The sequence below is a fragment of the Schistocerca cancellata genome, chromosome 5, assembly GCF_023864275.1.
Source record: "Schistocerca cancellata isolate TAMUIC-IGC-003103 chromosome 5, iqSchCanc2.1, whole genome shotgun sequence".
NCBI lineage: Eukaryota > Metazoa > Arthropoda > Insecta > Orthoptera > Acrididae > Schistocerca > Schistocerca cancellata.
Genome location: NC_064630.1, coordinates 242,235,671 through 242,257,435, shown reverse-complemented (window position 1 = coordinate 242,257,435; position 21,765 = coordinate 242,235,671). Strand labels below are relative to the sequence as shown.

General features: G+C 39.2%; 1 protein-coding gene and 1 long non-coding RNA gene across 9 annotated transcripts in view; one reads left to right on the top strand and one right to left on the bottom strand.

The window, feature by feature from the left end:
* Positions 1-21,765, top strand: part of LOC126188203 (endoribonuclease Dicer-like) — a 425,024-nt gene that overhangs the window by 22,823 nt on the left and 380,436 nt on the right. The window contains exons 1-2 of one of the 7 annotated variants that reach the window (XM_049929748.1): positions 17,254-17,372; positions 19,075-19,203. The exons of 1 other annotated variant lie outside the window; for it this stretch is intronic. The gene's annotated coding sequence lies outside the window, so the exon portion shown is untranslated. Of the gene's footprint in view, positions 1-12,099; positions 12,209-17,253; positions 17,373-17,866; positions 17,946-17,973; positions 18,203-19,074; positions 19,204-21,765 lie in introns of those variants that run through there. 5 more of the 7 variants (XM_049929747.1, XM_049929745.1, XM_049929750.1 and 2 more) reach the window with 5 other exon arrangements.
* Positions 15,851-17,105, bottom strand: LOC126188206 (uncharacterized). 2 transcript variants are annotated; one of them, XR_007537832.1, is made up of 3 exons: positions 16,699-16,998; positions 16,418-16,531; positions 15,851-16,303 (listed from the first exon to the last, which is right to left on the bottom strand). It is a non-coding gene; the product is annotated as an uncharacterized LOC126188206 (long non-coding RNA). The 2 variants fall into 2 exon arrangements; XR_007537831.1 differs by having other exon boundaries at positions 15,851-16,531; positions 16,699-17,105.

Sequence of the window (21,765 nt, the reverse complement as noted above, 5' to 3'; positions counted from 1 at the left end):
CGATGCAAAACAACAAGTGGTGCAAGCGCCCTCCATGACAATCACGACCACACCATAATACCACCGCCTCCGAAATTTACTGTTGGCACTACACATGCTGGCAGATGTCGTTCACCGAGCATTCGCCATACCCACACCCTGCCATCGGATCGCCACATTGTGTACGGTGATTCGTCACTCAACACAACGTTTTTCCACTGTTGAATCGTCCGATGTTTACGCTCCTTACACCAAGCGAGGCGTCATTTGGCATTTACCGGCCTGATGTGTGGCTTATGGGCAGGCGCTCGAGCATGAAACCCAAGTTTTCTCACCTGCCTCCTGTCATAGGATCATGATGCAGTTTGGAATTGCTGTGTGATGACCAGTACAGTGGTACAATGCGGACATACAGACCCTCCCAGTATCGCGGTGTGAGACCGCTGTATTGAACGGAGATCATGTTGAAAAATAGGGTTTTGTAGCCAAAACTGTGGGGAATAATATGATGTATTCGATAACTGAATTAATCCAATCTGCTGTCAGGGGGGAAAATGTGTTGCATTACTTATTGAATGGCCCGCGTATATAAACTGTCTAACCTCCATATTGACCAGTGAGACAGTACTATATGCAGATGACACTACACTAACTGCTGGTTATACCAGAATGCAACAGTAACAATAGGTACGTGTACTTCCTGGTTTCAGAATAATGCTTGCTCATAAATAACAGCAAAACAGAGAATACCTTATGCTTGGGATATATCCATGCTGTCGAGTCTAAGCCGAGACTTTACGATCTATGTGCCTGAATTAGCTGATTTGTACAAACATCTGATCATTTAGACGTCTGCACGGTTTGCGGCAGCCATATTTAGATTGTCTTCATGAGAGAGGAGTAGCGTGGCCTGGGAATCGCTGACAGACTCAGTGCACTATGCTAATGGGCTGGAAATTTTATGGAGCTCGATAACGAACAAGCGACAGGAAACTCTAGAGATTCTTTATCGACAATGTTCTGTAACTATTAAAATCCACATTGAATGCAGGACAGCGCCGAAACCAACGCTGAAGCAAGGAAATGGCTTAATTTCTCTCAACAGCGCTATGACAAAGCAACCATAAATTTTGTAGCGATTTCTAAAGCACCAGATTTCTCTTAGAGATGGTGAACGCTGAATGTGCATTTAGTGCAGTCATAGATAATAATTTGTAGATATGTGTGAGAATTGTGTAGTTAAAAAAGTTTCCAGTTCAGCTTCTTTGTGGCCCCCTCTTTAACCCTCCCCCCCCTTTCATTTTCGGACACCCTGCTCACGTACAGCCCAATCGAAACTTCTTACGTGCTGTAACAGACAGGCGAGAGGAATCCAGAGACACACATAACACTCCAGCATCACAATTCTCGATCCAGATAGTACGGAGATCACTAACTTACCAGAACACAGAAGTCACTGTTGACGTATAGGCTACGAAAAGGAAGACGAATGATCTATCGGCGAAGGAAAAGAACCCCCATAAGAAATAATCACACGCAGTCAGGTTAGGTGACCTTGGAGGCCAGTAATGTAAGGCTGAATCATTTAGTCCAGTGCGACCGAATCATCGTTTAATACTCTTTTGAATTAAAAATTCTCGCACTTTCAGATTCTAGTGTGGCGCTGCCCCATCCTGTTGGTAACTGAAGTCGTTCGATTCAGCCTTCAACTGTGGGAAAAGAACGGATTTCTGCGGACTCTTTGTGAAACTATCGCGAACGCGTTCGACGTCTGTATCAGATACTCGGGGACTCCCCGGCGATTTGCCTTTACACTAACAACCTGTTTGTCGGAATTGCTTATGCCTTGGTCTAATGCTCTGTGTTGTAGGAGGATTCACACCATACCTAGTACGAAAGTCATGCTGGACAGTTATTACTGACCCGCACTGCGCAAAATGTAGAACACAAAACGCTTTGTGTTGTCCCGACACCGTTTTTACTAGAACCGAAGTGCACACTCCTGCTACATAGCGGGAACTATGTAAAACTGTAGAGTTTGCTCTTTCCAAAAGTACGTTGTTCACTTACATATCTCAAATAACAGAATAGGAATGATTTTTCAAAAATCGGGTGATTCTTTTTTATACACCCCGTAAATTATTTAGCGAAAGGGATAGTAGGTAGCAGTGAACAGATCGTCATTTTACTACAGTAAAACACACTGCATATTTTTCACGGAAATTTCAAAAAAAGCGAAATGTTTTACCACACGATGATCAAAGAATCGGTGAAGTCTAGCATGTTAAATTCTTAGGAATGATGATAAATAAAAAGCTTTCCTGGAAGAATCACATGCAGGATATTTCCCAGAAACTGAATTCTGCTCTGGAATCTTTTCTGCAAGAATAATCTGAAACTCGAAAGTTTGTATCAGGTCATGCTTAAAGCTTTGAGGCATTGTGTTCTCTGAATTTCTTTTATTTCATTGCTGTAATTATATACTATGTGGATGTCTAACTCTTGCTGTCTGGACGTGATGGCCAAAGATGCTCGTATTTCGTTTCTTGCCTGATTACGACATAGCTGCCACGAAATGTCGCAATACAGAATGAAAATACCTTCGATTCTGCTCCTACATCAACCAAAACATCGCATATTAACATAGAGTTCAAAGCCAGAAATAAGTAAAAAATTCTTTATCATGTTCAGACCTGCGGAAATTTTGTTGTTTAATTACAACATGGTGGGGGACTAGTGCAGCAGGGGATACAACCCGTCGGCTTTGAACAATGACGTCACAAGTCGCCAGAGAGCATGTATTACAGAGATGAAAGAGCTGAGGAGAATGTTGAGAAACAAAGGAATGGGAGAGAGATAAACATTGATCTTGTCAGAAGCATAAGTGTTTTTTGACTTTTTTTAAAAAATCTCACGAGATAGAATAAACTGATCCTACTTTATTAAGCAATATCTTGTCAAAAGCCGAGAAGCGATTGTTCGTAATGTTCTAGCTCCCTTCAGTACGTAATAAGTGTTTGTTGACTTTAAAAAAAAATCTCACGAGATAGAATAAACTGATCCTACTTTATTAAGCAGCTCCCTTCAGTACCTAATAAGTGTTTTTTGGCTTTTTAAAAAAAATCTCACGAGATAGAATAAACTGATCCTACTTTATTAAGCAATATCTTGTCAAAAGCCGAGAATCGATTCTTCTTAGTGTTCTAGCTCCCTTCAGTACGTAATAAGAATTTTTTGGCTTTTTTTAAAAAAGATCTCACGAGATAGAATAAACTGATCCTACTTCATTAAGCAATCAGTAAAATGATGCATCCAATATCAAGCGATCGCTTTTAGATTTACATTCAATTATTTTAATGATAGTGCTTATTAGAACACAGAACTGCTTTATTATCTATGCCTCGAAGTGAAGACATTACGATCTATGACTAAGGAATGACGTCATTGTTCAAAGCCGACGGGTTGTATCCCCTGCTGCACTAGACCCCATGGTGGACGAAGCAGATGACAAGAATTTGCACGCACGTTGAAGTTCCGTGCTTTGACATCCGAGATCTACATCCAGGTAGTATAGAGATCACTATTTCATTGCCATTAACTCATTGATCTCTGATCACTGATCCTCTACCTATAGAGGTCAGTGTTCATATTGGACAATGTAATCATAAGTGATCGTTACGTGTCTCAGCGTCGAATTGTTGTATGTAAAGAAAGTGACTGTATCACCAATAACACAGTACTCTTGACAATTGGATTTGTAAACAGCTGTTTGTGAGTAATATTTAATACTTCTTTAGAGCTTTTTTTTTAAGACTGGAGCATACTAAAATATTGAGTCATAGACAACCAAGTCGTTAAATCTTGAAACCCAAAAAGTTTTTTTCACCATAATTGCGTAGCCTACGTGAATTCATTTGACGGGAAAAAATGAAACAGTTCACTATGAAGAAGCAAATTTTACGCTTGGCTTCGTATAACAAATACATCACCAGAAGCCATCACCGGAAGATATTTCGTTGTTAACCCGGCGCGCTTGTTGTTGTCACCCGCTAATCCTCGTCTTAGATTTTTCATAACAAATGTAACTTTCAGTTTGTTTATCTGTTAAGTTCCATAAAAAGATACATTTGTAAAAAGATACATTTATCAGGTAAATTATTTCCGTATTGTTGCCAACACATTATAAATATGTATAGGCATAAAATGAAACATACACCTTTCTTAATTTCACTTAATTTTTTAATTTGCATTGGTTACATACAGTTTATTATAATATGCACAACGTCTCTACTGAAACCACTTCGAAATAAGCACTGTAAGTGAATAACCAAAGTTAATTACACTCCCTTTTCCCTGAGTCAGATCGAGCTTCTCGTGACTTAACACACAAGTAAGGACACTCGTTGTTGTAGATGTTCTTTACAAATAGGACTGGGACAGAGACGGCAGCGATGCTTTGTGGATCTGTTTTTCATTTTAGGCCTCTAGTAAATTCTTGGCTTTTCTCTTGATTTACCTGCTTCTTCTTCTGTAAGTAGGCTGTGGACACGTACACCACCTTTTGTTTTCTCATACAAGTGATTTGATATGCTGGGTATTGACATACGTCTAATCAGATGTGCTTTTGCAGGCACCATACCCTTTCCTGTACGGGATCTTCTCCTTAGAATTTAGTCGTTTTTATTCATCTTGTATATTATTGTTTCTTACTCATCCTACACGGATGCTGTAGTGTTCTGGGAAAGGCAACTTCCTCCACCAAGAGCGTTTTACAAACAGGCAACACTTTCCCAGCATTTCTTGTCTATTTCTCTTACGTGAGTAGACAAAATAGCTTCACTGAGCTCGTGTTAATATAGTGGAAATATTTTATCAAGAGAGTTCTTATGTGCAATTGTTAAGTGAGCTTTCATATCAATTGCGTTCCTGTGTGTTTAATTTGTACGAGTCAGTAATTTAAGTAGATGGGAAACGGATGGATTGGTAACTGTGGCAGTTTGCTGCTGCTTATCGTTGACAGCGTATTGTGTTTTCGTCACTTGGTGGTGAATTAATGAATGACCAAAAAGTTGCTCCAGTTCTCCCACCATTAATTGTGTTGTTGGTAGACTGCATATATCGTTTCCATTCAGAAATTGCTAGCAAAAAGAGTGGGTTGCATTGAGTGGAGCCAATTACACAGATCCACAGTGTATCTTCCAAGATGGGTGTGAATATGTCTGATGGAATGGGACTGATGATCTTAAAGTCTAGAACAGCAATCAGTTGTAATGCATTGCTTGACTTAATGAAGTAACTGAAGTTTTACTACTCTTAGGTGTAGTATTACTTAAACACCGATAAACTATCGATTAATCGATAGTACCTGCACTAACGTCACCATCGGAAGTCTTGTTTAACTATCGATAGTCCTATCGTTTATAATCTAGTTCTTTTTGAATTGGCGGCTGAAAAATTGTCTGTTCCTATTATCTCCATGGCGTTTGGAGAGCAGAGGGAAAGTAGATTGTATGGAGGTATTTAATCAACAACAAATATGGTGGCGTCTTTGCCAGTCTAAGTTATTTATAAACTATGTTGTTAATAGATTGATCGCTGTGTGGGAGGGATCGTGTAAAAGCGAATTTTCTTGCTTGTCTTCCAGTGATGACAACTCACGGTCGTGCGCATCTCGTACCGATCAGACCCTTAAGGCAAAACTACACATGTAAATAACATGGATTCGTGAATGCGCATTATACTGATTTTCATCTTCAAATTTATGAGCTTGCTTACTTGTAGCAAGAATACAAATGTAAATACCGCTGTTGTAACACAGAGCAGTTAGTAGAGGGAAAAAATGACATTTTAAAGATTTCTTAAGTGTTTCTGATTGTACTGTATAACGGATTTTAAAATAAATACAGTTATTGCCCTCTTTTGTTTCTGAGTCCTCATTGTACCAACATGTGTTTTCAGTTGTACATGTTAGTGATTCAAAAATACAAAACACTGACGAAGTCCTAATGCCACTGCGTCACTTCTGCTTTTGCATATCATTCATATGTTTGCATATAATTCATATGTTGGTTGACCATGTTGTGGTCGATTAGCGGAGCTTGTTCCTTCAAGGACACACCAGCTCCCGCAAAATTGAATATAGTAAAAGCACAACCCGCCGAGTGTCAGGTTTTTTATTTGTATGGCGGCTGGACATAATCATTAAAATACAGGGTGTTACAAAAAGGTACGGCCAAACTTTCAGGAAACATTCCTCACACACAAAGAGAGAAAATATGTTATGTGGACATGTGTCCGGAAACGCTTACTTTCCATGTTAAAGGTCATTTTATTACTTCTCTTCAAATCACATTAATCATGGAATGGAAACACACAGCAACAGAACGTGCCAGCGTGACTTCAAACACTTTGTTACAGGAAATGTTCAAAATGTCCTCCGTTAGCGAGGATACATGCATCCACCCTCCGTCGCATGGAATCCCTGATGCACTGATGCAGCCCTGGAGAATGGCGTATTGTATCACGGTCGTCTCTACATTTGGTACCGGGGTTGCGTAGACAAGAGCTTTCAAATGCCCCCATAAATGAAAGTCAAGAGGGTTGAGGCCAGGAGAGCGTGGAGGCCATGGAATTAGTCCGCCTCTACCAATCCATCGGTCACCGAATCTGTTGTTGAGAAGCGTACGAACACTTCGACTGAAATGTGCAGGAGCTCCATCGTGCATGAACCACATGTTGTGTCGTACTTGTAAACGCACATGTTCTAGCAGCACAGGTAGAGTATCCCGTATTAAATCATGGCGGTGAATCGAGGAAGTTCAGTACATACTGACGAAACTAAAATGAGCTCTAACATGAAAATTAAGCGTTTGCGGACACATGCCCACATAACATCTTTTCTTTATTTGTGTGTGAGGAATGTTTCCTGAAAGTTTGGCCGTACCTTTTCGTAACACCCTGTATACAGCTGTATTTGCATTCTATCTGCTTTCACAGCATTGTAGCGCATAGTCATAAGTAATTCGGGCGAAATGTGGATGTTTCAGTGGATGTGAGACAAAACTAATCTCTTCTTGCCAAGAGTTGACTGTGAATGTCCAGGAATGTTTTTGCTAAACTCCAAATCTTGTAGATATTTCTTAAGCTCTTGCCTGTTAATACTGAAACCCCTTATTTGAAACTTGTTAACCGGTGAATAAGCTCACCATTATTCTTATTTTTTTCATTTATTTCCAGTTTACATCATTCTGCAACCCGATAATATTTCGAGCGTCGCGAGGAAGAATACTAAAGCTTCTAGCTCTACGGAGTATCGTAGGAGATGACCTAAGTGTGTCAACAATGACTTCGTCACTCATTTCGTTATTTAAACGCCATTCAACAGGATTATTCTTCATCGCGCAACTATAGTGCCACAATTGTTGAATCGCTGTCGTTGGTATCAGTGAGACATACAACACAGTAGCGAAGAAATCTTCCGAATGGTGCCTACATGAAACGACCAGTAGTTCTCGCACGCCACCGAGTCTCTGTTGGCTGCGGAAATTCCGCGCTTCCAAGATTATTTTGTTTGTGCAAGAGGTGTGTAAATAGAGGCTTTATTGTTACTGTTTTGAAAATGAACCGTAAAAATCAATATCTGTGTGGAATTTTTTCAAGAAAGTGGGGGATAATAGTCAGCTTGTTACCATCTGCATTAAAGATTATAAACATGACCAGAGAATAGAACTAATTTATGGGTCCACTAAAAAGAAATGATAGATATTCAGCGATCACAGGTCCTGCAGACCACGCACTGCTTCCACAAACTGCCTCCATTCCTTCCTGTTTTGTGCCCTGTTCCACCAGGTGTCTTCAATTCCCAGGGCTGCTAGGTCCTTCGCCAGGTCATCCATCCAGGTTGGTGTTTGGTGTCCCCGGTAATGCTATCTTCGCCTGTCTTCCATCTGGCGTACGGGCTACATGACCCACCCATTGTATTCTTTTGCTCTTTATCTTCTGTAGGACAGTTGGTTGTCGCATCAGAAGGTAGATTTCCTTGTTTTTCCTCCTTTTTTATTTTCTGTTATCTAGAACTGGTCCCCATATCTTCCTCATTACTCTTCTTTCAAATATTAATAGTTTTTCCCTTTCTCGCTTAGTCATGCTCCATGTTTCTGAACCGTACATTACTGCTGTGCATATCACTGTGTTGTAGATTTTCATCTTAGTGTTCACTGAGATCGATTTAGAGCCAAGCGTCTCCCTGAGGGAATGCATGCATTTCGTACCCACTGCTATTCTTTCCTTGATGTCCATTTTTATGCTGTTGTCCGTAGTAAACCAAGATCCCAAGTATTTGAACTGGTCTACTTTCTTGAACCTCTTGCTATCTATCTCAAGAAATTCTACCTGCTCTTGTCTTCTTCCTAATTGCGTGAACTCTGTTTTGCCTCGATTCACTTTGAGCCCTACTTTCTGGGCATTATTGTCAATTTTCCGGTACATTTCTTTCAACTCGTGCTTTGATTCACTTAATAGTACTATGTCATCTACATACGCGAGACAATTGAAGTTACCGTCTATCTCTACTCCTGCCCACTCCAGTTGCCTACACTCTTTTATTGCTTTCTCTAAGATGACATTGAACAGAACACATGAGAGAGCATCCCCTTGTCTGAGGCTTGTCTCAATCTCGAATGTTTCTGATGTAGCTCCTCGGAAACGTACTGCTGCCTCTGACTCTTCCATACAAGCTTGCACCATTCTCACTAGCTTCTCAGGGATTCTGAAGTCCCGCGTTGCATTGTATAGGCTGTTCCTGTGGATGCTGTCATATGCACGTTGAAAATCGACGAACAGGCTGCAGATATCTTTATCATGTTCCCAATGTTTTTGAAACAATTGTCTTAGCGTGAAAATGTAATCTATTGTCGATCGGTTTGGTCGAAAGCCAGCTTGGTACTCCTGTATGTTGTTCTCTGTGAATGGTAGCAAATTTCTGAGGATATGATGGACAGCACCTTATACGTTACATTCAACAAGCTGATTCCTCTGTAGTTACCGCATTCCATTTTGCTTCCCCCTTCTAAAAAGAAAGCATGGTAAAAAACTAGGAACCACGAATTAGTTATAGTACTGAAAGGCGAAGGATCAACTTGTGAACTAGATCAAGTGCAACAGGTGCAACCAAAAGAATCAAGAAACTCTATAAAAAATATTTAACAGAAGTCAGTTGAACGATGCCAGTTCAAAAAAACCTAAACTTGATTTTCTTTCTGCATAAATGGTCGCTATCGATATGCTGTCGTACAGAACTTCCGACCATCGATGTTTTGCAAAAAAAATTGTGTATGCGTTTGACAGCAGATATGAGTTGCCAAGTAGAACCACACTTAAATGTTTACTGATCTCAAAACTATAGGAAGAGATAAAAAATAAATTAGGAAAATAACTTAGGGAAAGTCCTTACAAAATGAAATTTTTTTAGTGTTACAACGGAATATGGAAAAGCAACACGAATTTTCCATTGACTTGCCACTTTATTATAGACGAAAAATTAGTTTAACCCATACCAAAAGTGACAAAAACTGCAGGTCACCACAACGCAGAGTCTATACACACGCAACTAACATTTTTTTTAAAAATGTTTCTTTCTTTAACCCGGCAATGCCAGGCTGAGTTTCTTTTCATTCTTGTGATCGGTACATGTCGGTGTAAGTGAAGTCCGTGCAACTTGTAAGGCAGTTTCACACATCCCCTCCTCGCCCCCATTCCCCCTCCCCGTCTTGTCGATAGAAATCTGAAACCGTGGGGTCATTTGTGTTCTGTTTACGGATACCGCCAACCGTAACAAGTAACTGAGTAATTGTGTTACAAATAGGCTTAGTATATTTCCTTGTTCATTATAACAAATAAGCCACACATTTGAACGTAGGTGTTACTTCCGTGCCCATAGTTTTCACTTGAGAGTTTGTGCAGTAGCAGACTAACAAGCGAGAAACGAACGCGAACCCCAACACCGTCTGAACCAAAATTAATACAGCATAGCAAAATCAGCTGGCAGTGGCGTTACAGTTACCGTCTTGCTGTCTTCCGACTACATAAACAACTTACTTTTGTGGCGATTTATGCGGAAGTGCTTCCATTGTGTTAGCGAATTGGAACACAATTGAAACTTTTGGTGTTTATATAACAGGGTCAATACTAACGCATATATTTACTAAAAAAGACGAACCATAGCAAGTTGTAAATATAGGCCTTACTAACCGAATCGAAACTTTCCCGTGGTAATGGAAAATTCTCAGCCATTGTGTAATGGAAGCTGTCGTATCGCCAGTACAGTGAAGCCGACGAAACCTGTCAGGTTCTGTCAAGTTCAAACCTTTAGCGGCGCGAGTGTATTATAGGAATACATCGGCACTGCTATCTCTCGCCGCACCTTTCCTTTCCCTTCATTAATAACGTATTGTGCTCTTTATACCGCTCCGTGCGCTTGCCACCGGCGAAAAGGCGAAACACCCAACACAACTCCTACAAGCTGCACGCTTTATGTCGGCTGCACTCGGATCACAAGTGTTGCCGATCTCAGTGATGTAGCGGTTGTAGCACTGCAGTGGAGTGATGGCCCTTCTGTTTTGTACTTAGTCACTAACTCAGCGAAGAAAAAAACATAATGAGTGGAGAAGCCATCCTTGATGTCTTCAACACAGTTTCAATCTTGTTATTCCCATGTGCAGTTTATACCGTATTTGCTGCAATCCATCAGCAAGCATGCACACCTAAGGTAACAACAGCATTGCATGGCTGACCAATAAACATCTCGCATCCCTATTCCTTATGGTGACCTTCCTCGTTTTCTTCTTCTTCTTCTTCCTCCTCCTCTTTCTGCTTTTCCCGTACTTATAAGACGCTGAAGCTCAACGTTACATCGACAAGAAATATATTCGCCAAATTTTTATGAGAATTATTATTTTTTGTATATGAAAGTAATTTTTCAGATAAAAAGACATTGAAAGAAAGAAATTTTTTGACAATTTTATGCAAAATTTCGGACATACTGGCAGGTTACTCTAACATTACATTTTTTCAGATCATCAATCAGACTTTACTAGAATACAATATCCGTGATAAGACTGTAGTAGTGGTTACAGATAACGCCGCATTTACAGAATAGCTGCCTAAATATTAAGAATTCGACATTCACCCTGTTTTGCCCACTGCAGCAACTTAACAGATCTTTTTGAACCATTTGAAGTAGCAACAACAATAATTTCAGGAGAGTCTTACATCACTGCTTCCTTAACTATACCTCTTATACCAAGTATTGCCGCAAAGTTTTCAGATTTGTAAAACACCTTAACAACTAATGAAGGACGAAGTGTTCTGGATTCCTCGATTAAATTAGTCAATGAAAGAGTGAAACCATTTAACACATTGACTGTTAATATGCTTGTGACATTATTAGATCCTAGGTTTAAAAAAACTTGCTTCAGGACATTTCAAGAGGCAGAAAACGCAGCACAAGTACTTCTGAAAGAGTATGCTGCTATCATCACATGAACTACAACCCAGCAAACTTAAAGCATAGAGTGGGATATTTTCTAAACTTTTCCTCGCTTACATGCTTAACGTCAACTATTTAAAACATTAATTCATTTGCAAAATAATCTGACGTTTGAAGCTGTTTTATACGTGGGAAGTCTATTCTTTATAGAATCGGGGAATCCTAAGGCTCACCACACATCCTCGTTCATGTCGCTAACAGTTGGTTTGGAACACCAGCTTTACTGAACGTTTTTGCATTTATTGTCGGATACTAACACCGGTGTCAATTCTCGCTGCTAATTATGGTACACCTTGTAATCAAATTTTGCACTTGGACTCTTCTGGCATCCATGTGAGGAGCCCCTTATGCCTTAAACCACACCGAGTATGTCACAGATATTCTCTTGCTGAGAGGATTGGGCAGATACCGAGGAAAAAGTGTTGTAACTTCACCGGCAGGAGAAAGATCAGCCGTAGGAGTACGTGACGGCAAAACGGTATGAACTTGCGCTGTCGCTGCTACACATACACAGTACGCATGCGCACGAAACTTCTACCACGTTGTACCCACACTGACAGTTCTTCTGCGCATGCGTGGGCATCAGCTGCTTGAAGAAAACAAACGATGTTGTGGTTTGTGTATAGCTGGTGTAGTGAAAACTGTAAGTGTAAAGTAAACAAGAAATGAAACGCTGCAGATAAGGTGGGTGACATGAAGTACTTTCTGATCGGAATACACTTTAATTTTTATAATTTAAGTTAGAGAATTATTTGTCGGGCTCTTCCTGAGCGAGTGAAATATAAATTAAGTAAATGAAACAAGGCGGCGTTAATCTTTGATTAATGACAATGATGAGTTACAGAAAAGTGTGAATGTGTTTTCAACGTCGACACAAGCTGAGGTTTCGTTCTTAAACAAACTTTTTATCACCATGCATTAACTACGTGCAGGTTTTCTTGTGTAATTGTAGAGAATATAGTTATTAAATAACCTGAGAGATAAAGAAAAGTAACGTTGCAAGGTGTGAGGGCTGGACCATTCATTCACTGCATATAGCCCTCGCCAATACAAATGATATTGATGGTAAGAACTTCGGTTAACAGCACAATCCATGGAGTATAGTCTTTTAGCATGACTACGTCTGTTATGATTTTGTTTTCGTAAGTTTACATTTTATTGGACTAATATGCTTAGCTTTTTTCATTTGAGAACTTTAACGCTGCTAAACATATCAAGGCGGAACTAGACAGGTTGTGAACTAGCGGAAATTTACAGGGGCTGCTTTTATTTGGGGTTACTGCTCGTTTCTTAATATCAGTACGTTTTTTATATGTTTTGATGTGAACGTTTTTGCAGCATAGACACAGAAGTGTGATACGCCCGCCCCCCCCCTCCCTCCCCCTCCATGCAACACTGAAAGCCAGAGAGACGTTACAAAAATTCTCATTACTACTTGGCAATGTCGAAGCTAACACAAGTTTGTAAACGAAAGATTCAGTTCGACTGCGACGGGGTATGCGCTCCAGCAGAAAGATGCAAATGGTTCAAATGGCTCTGAGCACTATGGGACTCAACTGCTGTGGTCATAAGTCCCCTAGAACTTAGAACTACTTAAACCTAACTAACCAAGGACAGCACACAACACCCAGCAGAAAGAACAAGAACTTGTCATCCGCCCTAGAAAAGTTAATAATATACGAAATGATTCAGAATATCCCGCATCAGTGGGAATTACTAGTTAAAACGACTCGGCGGACGTAGAATCCCACCACTAACCAAATACTATTTCATGCAGGCATTAGCGTTGTAAAATTTCTGTGGGGTCAGTATCAACAAACAATATTTTACTATCTTACTTCATTTGTAGACTCTTAGTGGTCAGAACTTGGGAAAACGTTGCTGAATTCTAAATCATTGTTTTCAGTTAGACAATCAAGACAAAAGAAGTATCTCCACACGACTCAAGACTTAATTAAAGCAACAACTTGAGTGTTTGGACTGTCTGAAAGCAAAGACCCATCTGGTACAGCACCAACGAGTTTGAGGAACGTCAGTTTAAAATTTGTTCGGTATAAAGAAACACTAAAGTGTTCTTCAGTGGAAGGGAGATATCTACATGAAGATAGTAGTGACGTTAATTCTTGTTTTTATAACTATTTCTGCCCTTCTAATAAAACAACACGCTAAACATCACTATTACACATGCCAAAAAACGCGAACAAAAATAAAAATGACACAGTAATGACTCACTCTAGAAATAAAATGAAACCAACGGGACAACCGCGGAAAATTGGGGTTTACGGCGTGGACAAGCGAAACATACAACGATAAAAGAACACCGGAGTAACCATAAACAAATAATATCCAAAAATATTAAATTGCGCAATTCCGCTACAGCGACAAAACCATAGGAATCGGACATTTCCCTTAACGTGTGTAGCTCCACTGCAGATACCGATACCAAAACACCAACACCTGCAACCGCAAAGAGGGGAATCTGACATTTTCCTTGACCTTTATATCTCAACAGCAGCTATCCAAAAAGACGGGCAGCTACAAATCCGAAAAGTGGAACCAAAACTAACAACTCAAAACCAGAAATACCCCATATTCACTACATCGATTAAAACACAACCGAATTATCATAAATATACAATACACAAAACAGCACAATTACTATATAATAAAACCAAAACAAAAATTACTTACCAACAAAAGACTCCGGCAGTACCACCTAGGTTGGCTAAACCCTAATACCACATTTAATAGATCAGGTAAATGAAATAAAATATCGTGTGGCTGATTGTGGTATCTCATACCGTGGATTTCAAAAGTTGTTCCAAAAATATCTGACACCTTAATAACCAAATTGCCAATTGCTTTAGACTGTACTATAAGGGAAAACATGCTGTGAGCGTGAAGTTTTTGCTCAGTTTCAAAAAACCTGCCTAAGAGAAATGTGTTAATTTCCCACACTTCATTCGCAGTTTTTACCGAACCTATCTTCCAAACTGTCAGTCTGTACTTTCCCAAGGAGCAAATAGGACCTGTTTTTATCAGACAGCCAGTAGCTACTGAAATCAATCAAAGCAGCTGTTCTATGTTTTAGAGCAAAATGTGTGTCTTTAGAAAGTTTCCTACTATCATGCAACCCCTGCCATAAATCTAACCAAGACACTAAGCTACTTAAAAAAATCAAATATGTGATGGGCATTAGTAGTTACAGGTTCATGGAAAACATTTCATAGCTTCTGGCCCTTAAGTAATGTTTTCACATTCACAATACACTACCAAAGATTTATTACTTTTATAAATGTTACCCAATTTTGCATTTCTTTCTTTGAACCTAGTTTCTGCAAAGCAACAACTGTCATATCATTAAAGATACAAAGCACCAGATTAACATTTTGCCTTTCAATTTAATTTGGAAACAGATTTTTAAGTTGAGAATTTCTGTATTGTAATAAATCATCTTTTTCTATCATGTGTAGCTCTTTTAGTGCTGTGACTGATGCAACACATCCTTCTATGCTTCCATTGAAATCAGGAAAACACAGAATCTGCTCCTTTTCATTGAACCAGTTGTTACAGATGCAACTTAAAAGATGAACTGTATCCACAAACTAGCACAGTGGGTGAACTGCAGAAGTTTGTGCAGTGTGACAATACTTTCTGTACTTCTGACAGAGTACTAAAGATAGATATTGCTTTTCTGTTAATTGAATTTTTGTCTGCCACTAACACAAACACCTCAAATCCAGCTGCTTCTAATTTAAGAATTACTTTTTTTGTGTATGAGAAAAATACATCAGCCTGAATTGTTTTAACTGGGAGAATGTACACCACACCCTTGGAAGGTGAATCTAAACTCTGTATCATAAAAACCTAAGCACTGGTTGCACCAAAAAATTTGTCACTGTTGAAGGGCACAATATTCCCACCTTTGTAATCAAGCTGGGATTTCAAATTTATTTCAGTTAACAGAAGAACTGTTTTGTCCTGGATGCTAGTGTTACAGCTTTCTGTGTGATATAACTCCTATCTGATCACTTTGTTGTTCAGTGACTGGACTAGTTAAAAGCTTACTACAAAGCCTGGACAGTATCTGGATTTGACATAGAAATAATGCCAGTGCTTCTCAGAAACTTACATCCACTTGGGCTTATAGTATTTACTAACGACCCCATATTCAAGTGTCTGCATAATAACTAAACTGAGATGAACTTTTACATTTCAGGAATGAAACCTGAAACCTGTTCCTTTAAAAAAAAATGTATTTTAGGTTCTTTTTCTGGAAACTTCTCTACAAAATTCTGCAAATTAACTTTAATGAACAACACAGCATTATCAACAGGAACCTCACATTTATTATACACCAAATAAATTTTCACTCACATCCTGTGTGTTGCAGACTTTTGGAAAATTTCATCTTCTCAACACATTTCAATTCCACATCGTTAATAAAAACGCTTAGAGATAAATCACTGTTTATAACACAGTAGCAGATAACTCTTGGGGAAGGATTGTGGTTAATTAACAATAAGCACTCGCTCTCTAATTTGTTAACTACAATTCCGTCGCAATGCTTATCACAGTCACTTATTTTGCGTTTCAACTACTCTAAATTACAGACAGAAATCGTTTCTATCAATTTCTCTTGCGTTTCTACACTTTCTCGAATGGCAGTGCGAAGGGCAGTTTTGTTGCAGCTCCCTGCGACTTTCGGGGTCCTCTCGGGATGATGTCGGCATATTGGACAAATATCAAGGGCATACGGTAACTTTGTAGGTATAGCACCTGAAAAAGAAAATCTTAACGTCAAACGACATGCAACTATACAACTAACTTTCTCCTTATTACATTATAATTTACAAATAGGCCTCTGCCTAACATTTGGTTCTTTAACCTAACTTTTCTTAAGCGTAGACGATCCAGTGGTGCTGCTGTTAACAGTTTGCCAGTTCTTGGGTCGTACATACTTGTACTGCTTAATGTATCTTCTTAGTTGAAATGCTGCTTACAAACCTTAAAAGAAGCGTACAGTTGATTGTTAAAGATGTTATGAAAACTACCGTTAAGATGGTCGAAATTGTGTATTACTTCTAGTCGTAATATATTTCGGAATAAAAGCTATTATGCGTTACGATTTATGTAATGGTATTGTAGTAGTTAACAGACACAACGATACTTACAACTGAATGTTTACTATGCACCCAGTCTTGCTTGTGAACAGCCGAGATCCATTCCCGTCGTAGATTCATCAGACGGAATATAAAACACGGAAACTTTAGGCCCATTGCCGTAATTGTCTCTGCAATTTGGCATGCAACACCTTCGTGGCATTCTGATCAGTGCTTATATTGCACAGTCGAAAACGATAACGTTCACTCGATCCGAAGCACAACACAGCAAACGGTACTTGCGATTTGCGAAGCTCCGAGAAACTCAAAGATCTCGGTTTGTTATGACGCGTGCGGGTGACGTCTCAGCTGCCTGAGACGCGCGCTGTGAGACTTTGTTTATAATTAATTCCTAGACCTTCCTTTGTTAATGTATCACGTCGATACCGGTACGTGCATTGTTGGTAACGGGATTAATACAGGTATATTTCTAACAAAGTGAGCATATGTAAGATCTACCCACAATTATATCGAAATAAACGAACATAATGGAACTAGAGATTGCATTATAAAATGAAACCATGATAACGCGTAGTTGGCGACACTGTTCGGTTCTTACCCTCCAGTAGCTAAGTTAATGATTCAGGTTACATATAGAGCCTGATCCTTGGAGTGAGCGAAGGCAACGTGGTGCGAAGTTGTTTTAAGCGTAGCCTACACCTGGTTAATCAGGCGTTTGCTAGAAGGTAAGATATTACTTGTCGCTCAGTTTTGCGAGTTTCATCAGTTTAAAAACGAGTCATATACTTAACATGAGTAACATGTATTCAGCTATCCACCGGAGCATATTAATTGTTATGTAGCTGTGTAGAAATTTAAGGCTCGATCAAAGAACTCTGTTGGGCAACAACTTTCATTTCGTTGAAGAGTAGCGCTATCTTTAAAGAAACTAATAAACGTAATGTTTGTTATTAGAATTAGCGCTGTTAATACAGTATTAGTTTACTTCAGTGAAACGGATTTAAATATACATCTTTGACTTCCTTGCGCAACCCAGCGACTTAGTTTTATTACTGCATAAAATCGTCGTAATTTGTTTGAATCTGTAATAATTACAGGAAGAAGTTATCAAATCAGGCCAGAGTGTGACATTTGGACTCTCCCTCCCTGTAAACTTGTCAGTGTGGTCAGTGATGTGTAACGTAGCCCGACGTCTGTAGTTGTGTCGGCGTAAGATGATCCCTGACAATCGCAGTGTGCTGGGGTTGCAGTTCTGTTGAAGGCTACTGTTTTCGCCTGCAGCTGCTCGCTTTGCTATGGTAAACCAGCAACAGTGCTGCGAGCTGTCAGGTATTCTCTTACATGCCGTCTCGATTATAGGTTAAGGTTAGGTTGAAAGGTGATAATTTGTTTGCGAATCGACGAAACAAACGAAATTAAAATACAGAAAAGTGGTAGCAAATTGACCAGTAGCATCAACAAATGTTTACGTTTGCGCCATATTTAAACTCACATTGCCATATCCAACGCTCTTTGCCATCCACGCACTTTTCACCATAAAAAGTAAAACTGCTAGGTAAGTTCAGAAAATGTAGATCAGTTAATGAACAAATCCAAGGCGATTATTTTGAAGCATATTATGTATATATATCTTACATAAACTGCGAAAAATACATAACTTCTACCACAAAATTCTGATGTGACTGGAAATGTGTACCTTATCCCATAAGATAATTCCATAAAATGATATAAAAATACCACAACCATTGAACAATGTAATTTAATTGACTATTGGTATGTGTATGATGGTGACAATTTGTTAGGTAAACTTCTCTCAATTTGTTTTCCATTTCTAGCATTTACCGAAATTCTTATTGTTACTGGAAAGCGATTTTGACTAAGGACATTGGTACAATGTTTATGAAAACTCAGGAATATTCTGCAGAATTGTAGTTTTTGAAGTCTGGTATTTCGCATATCTTATACATCCTGCATACCAGTTGGAAGAGCTGTTTTTCCTCCCAAGGATCTTAATAATTTTGAGGGAATGTCATCTACTCTAGCTTTTGTATTTTAATTTAGACCTTTCATTGCCCAGTCAAATTATTCTTGCAGTATTGCATCCCCATCTAATCTTCAGTTATTAACTCTCCCCCCTCCGCAACATCATCTGCCTCTTTCCCTTCTGTATGTTTGTTCCACATCCCAGCCATCCCTTACATTTCTTAACAATGGCTTGCCATTATAGCACTTGATGTTCCTACAGTTGCTTCTCTTTTCTTAAAAGTTTTCTTTGGTCAGTCCTATTACAGGATGCAAATGGATGGCTCTGAACCACAGGTGACTAATTGCATTTTTTGTTTATTTTGAGACATGTAATGGAATTGGTAGCAAGACATTGTCTGTATATGACACTGTAAAAACTTCTGTGGCGTGTTTGTATTGCAGATGACTAGAATTGCAAGGCAAGAGGACTGACAGGGTGGACGAAACATTGTCAGCACCCGACAGTTTTGCTTCCAGCAATGATGATACGACATACCAAATGGAAAAAATGTTCCTGCAGTGATGAATCACGTATGCCTGTTTGTGACAGTGATGTAACTCTCCTCAATAGTTCATTAAAGAATATGAAAAATGGTTTTAAATGGAAATATCACCAAGTCGTGTTGTCCTGTTCTGTGCACAATAATATTTTGGCGAAATGAAACTCATTATTTCTGTTATGTCACATGTGTTTTGTGTTAAAGATCCATAAGTTCAGAGACATTATGGACAAAAGTGGAAAAGATCCAGCAGGATATTAGAAAAAAATTCATGAATCGAGATGGACTTACTTGTCCTTGAAGAATGCTTTGTTGTTATTGTGGTCTTCAGTCCTGAGACTGGTTTGATGCAGCTCTCCATGCTACTCTATCCTGTGCAAGCTTCTTCATCTCCCAGTACGTACTGCAGCCTACATCCTTCTGAATCTGCTTAGTGTATTCATCTCTTGGTCTCCCTCCACGATTTTTACCCTCCACACTGCCCTCCAATACTAAATTGGTGATCCCTTGATGCCTCAGAACATGCCCTACCAACCGATCCCTTCTTCTAGTCAAGTTGTGCCAGAAACTCCTGTTCTCCCCAATCCTATTCAATACCTCCTCATTAGTTATGTGATCTACCCATCTAACTTCGGCATTCATCTGTAGCACCACATTTCGAAAGCTTCTATTCTCTTCTTGTCGAAACTATTTATCGTCCATGTTTCACTTACATACATGTCTACACTCCATACAAATACTTTCAGAAACGACTTACTGACACTTAAATCTATACTCGATGTTAAGAAATTTCTCTTCTTCAGAAACACTTTCCTTGCCATTGCCAGTCTACATTTTATATCCTCTCTACTTCGACCATCATCAGTTATTTTGCTCCCCAAATAGCAAAACTCTTTTACTACTTTAAGTGTCTCATTTCCTAATCTAATTCCCTCAGCATCACCCGACTTAATTCAACTACATTCCATTATCCTCATTTTGCTTTTGTTGATGTTCATCTTATAGCCTCCTTTTAGGACACTATCCATTCCGTTCAACTGCTCTTCCAAGTCCTTTGCTGTCTCTGACAGAATTACAATGTCATTGGCGAACCTCAGTTTTTATTTCTTCTCCATGGATTTTAATACCTACTCTGAATTTTTCTTTTGTTTCCGGGGAGAGGCTACAACACAGTCTCACTCCCTTCCCAACCACTGCCTCCCTTTCATGCCCCTCGACTCCTATAACTGCCATCTGGTTTCTGTACAAATTGTAAATAGCCTTTCGTTCCTTGTAATTTACTCCTGCTACCTTCAGAATTTGAAAGAGAGTATTCCGATCAACATTGTCAAAAGCTTTCTCTAAGTCTACAAATGCTAGAAACGTAGGTTTGCCTTTTCTTAATCTAGCTTCTAAGATAAGCCGTAGGGTCAGTATTGCCTCACGTGTTCCAACATTTTTACGGAATCCAAACTGATCTTCCCCGAGGTCGGTTTCTGCCAGTTTTTCCATTCCTCTGTAAAGAATTCGTGTTAGTATTTTGCAGCCGTGACTTATTAAACTGATAGTTCGGTAATTTTCACATCTGTCAACACCTGCTTTCTTTGGGATTGGAATTATATTCTTCTTGAAGTTTGAGGGTATTTCGCCTGTCTCATACATTTTGTTCACCACATGGTAGAGTTTTGTCAGTATTGGCTCTCCCAAGGTTGTCAGTAGTTGTAATGGAATGTTGTCTACTCCCGGGGCTTTGTTTCGACGCACGTCTTTCAGTGCTCTGTCAAACTCTTCCCACAGTATCATATCTCCCATTTCATCTTCATCTACATCCTCTTCCATTTCCATAATATTGCCCTCAAGTACGTCGCCCTTGTATAGACCCTTTATATACTCCTTCCACCTTTCTGCTTTCCCTTCTTTGCTCAGAACTGGGTTTCTATCTGAGCTCTTGATATTCATCCAAGTGGTTCTCTTTTCTCCAAAGGTCTCTTTAATTTTCCTGTAGGTAGTATCTGTCTTACCTCTAGTGAGATAAGCCTCTACATCCTTACATTTGTCCTCTAGCCATCCCTGCTTAGTCATTTTGCACTTGCTGTTGATCTCATTTTGGAGACGTTTGTATTCCTTTTTGCCTGCTTCATTTACTGAGTTTTTTTTTTCTCCTTTCATCAATTAAATTCAATATTTCTTCTGTTACCCAAGGATTTCTATTACTCCTCGTCTTTTTACGTACTTGATCCTCTGCTACCTTCACTATTTCGTCTCTCAAAGCTACCCATTCTTCTTCTACTGTATTTCTTTCCCCCATTTTTGTCAACCGTTTCTTAATGCCCTCCCTGAAGCTCTCTACAACCTCTGGTTCTTTCAGTTTATCCAGGTCCCATCGCCTTTAATTCCCACCTTTTTGCAGTTTCTTCAGTTTTAATCTACAATTCATAACCAATAGATTGTGGTCAGAGTCCACATCTGCCCCTGGAAATGTCTTACAATTTAAAACCTGGTTCTTAAATCTCTGTCTTACCATTATATAATCTATGCGATACCTTCTAGTATCTCCAGGATTCTTCCATGTATACAACCTTCTTTCATGATTCTTGAACCAAGTGTTAGCTAT